Genomic DNA, 2,091 nt, shown 5'->3' on the forward strand with positions numbered 1-2,091 from the left:
TTACATTTGTTTTATGGTGCAATAGACTTTACACATCGCGCATTTGTTATAACTATACAATCGAATTAATATGGTGAATCCCAACAAAAATACCATATGTCATTAATACTTTCTAACCTTGGCGCATTAACCATTACCACATGGCATCTATTGTTGAAATATGTTGTGATGTGCTCCCGATGGTTTAGGCGTGCGGTAACAAGATCTGGTGGTTGGCGGTCAAAACGTTAGCATTTCCGTGGCGCATTACAGTTGGACTGATTGTTATGAACTCCCAACGGTCAATACCCATGCAGCCCCATGGCACCTAACCCCCGCACTGTTGCCTATGACGTGTGCTAACCAATCGATCGTGGCATGCATCTCTTCTGCTCCGTTTAGATAACCCGTGACATATGCATTGTACCCTTGCCGCACTGTTGGACTGCCATCTCCTTGCCACGTTCCGCACTGTGTCATGTTATATGGTTTGAAACATTATAAAGGCATGGTATATAGTTTCGGTTTTAAACCATAGGTTTAATACATTAACAATATCTATTATGCACCATTACAACTTTGCCATCAAACTTGAATAATGCACCCACCATACATTTTTCTCCATTTTTGTTATATAGTTCTTAAAATATATGAACCTTTGACCATAGAACTTTGTAATATATGTTTCTTATAGGTTTTTGAAACCATACCATATGTGCGCCCAACATGGTTTAGGTTTGAATAATATAATGTATGCCTTCATGTATGGTTTTTGAAAACCATAATATTAAAATGCACCCTCATAGAATTAGGATAACACAAAATATACCATGTAGTCTTGAAAACCAATCACAACCCAAAATCTCACCATGAACCTGTAACATCAGACCTTACACCTACACCTATAGACTTTGACGGATGATTTCTCCTTCATCCGGAGACCAAATGTGAAACCGAAAGTAGTGTCGGATTTTGAGAGATGAGCTCTACAACGTGGTGCCATTTCTGAATACAACTAAGACCTTAATACTTGGATAAATAGGAGAAGCCTCCTGGATCATTCCTCTCCACTAGAATCTTTCGTACCACCAAAATTTTGGTTTTAAGTAGACATGAGGTGAGGGTATAGCTCCCTCACCCATTCCAATCTCCATCCACCCTACTTTAGGTGGATTCATGCCTTTGAGTCTCACTCGATGATATTTGACATCTCCATGCATGGAAGTGCAGACCTTCCTTTTACCTTCACTTTTCATCCTTACCCTGCTGATGCAAAGCCATACTTGATCACCAACCTGAAAGTGATGACCCTTCTGATGCTTATCATGGAGCATTTTGAACCTGTGAACTATTTCATTCAACTATGGAAACTAGAAAAACCCTTGTAGTTGTGTGACTGCCTTTCCAGTACCAACATGCCCTGAAACATAATAAGAAAATGTTCTTCGATCAATGCATTCTTTCTCCTTGTGGTATGTACAACTTTCCAAGATGGTTAAATAAGTTGTTATTAACATGGTAATTCACTTCTTCCACCTGAGAACCATGAGTTAGTGATTCATAAACATCTTTGATATTAGTATCTTCAGCAGATTGTTCAATATAACTTGCATGCGCTAAAGAACTATTTTGGAGAATAACTAGAACATTCAAATAAATTCTTGGAAACATATCAGCTACTTTATTTGTGCTACCTTTATTATACTTAATTACTAAGTGGAACTGCTGAAAAAAACCCATCCATATATAATGTCGAGATTCCTGCAACTTAGTTTGAGATTGAAGGTATTGAAGCGGCTGATGATCTGTGTGAATCACTGTTTCTTTTCCCAATAAATATTGTTTCCATTGTTTAGCACTTTCCTTTAATGCACATAATTTCTTATCATCAGTTGGATAGTTTGAAACTACTTTAGAAAATGCTTTGAAATGAAAACAAATAGGCTTCTCTTTCTGAAATAAAACTGCACTCATTGCATACCTACTAGCATAAGTTTCTATTCCAAATGGTTGTTGAAGATCTGGTGGAGCTGTTGCAATTTTCTACTTTAAAGTTTCACATGTTTTTTGTTGTTTTCTTCCCCACTAAGATGCATGGATTGGTGATGCAAT

This window comes from Pinus tabuliformis, chromosome 5_2 (genome assembly GCF_031772625.1).
Source record: "Pinus tabuliformis cultivar Carrire ecotype Pingquan chromosome 5_2, CPIR1, whole genome shotgun sequence".
Classification (NCBI taxonomy): Eukaryota; Viridiplantae; Streptophyta; class Pinopsida; order Pinales; family Pinaceae; genus Pinus; species Pinus tabuliformis.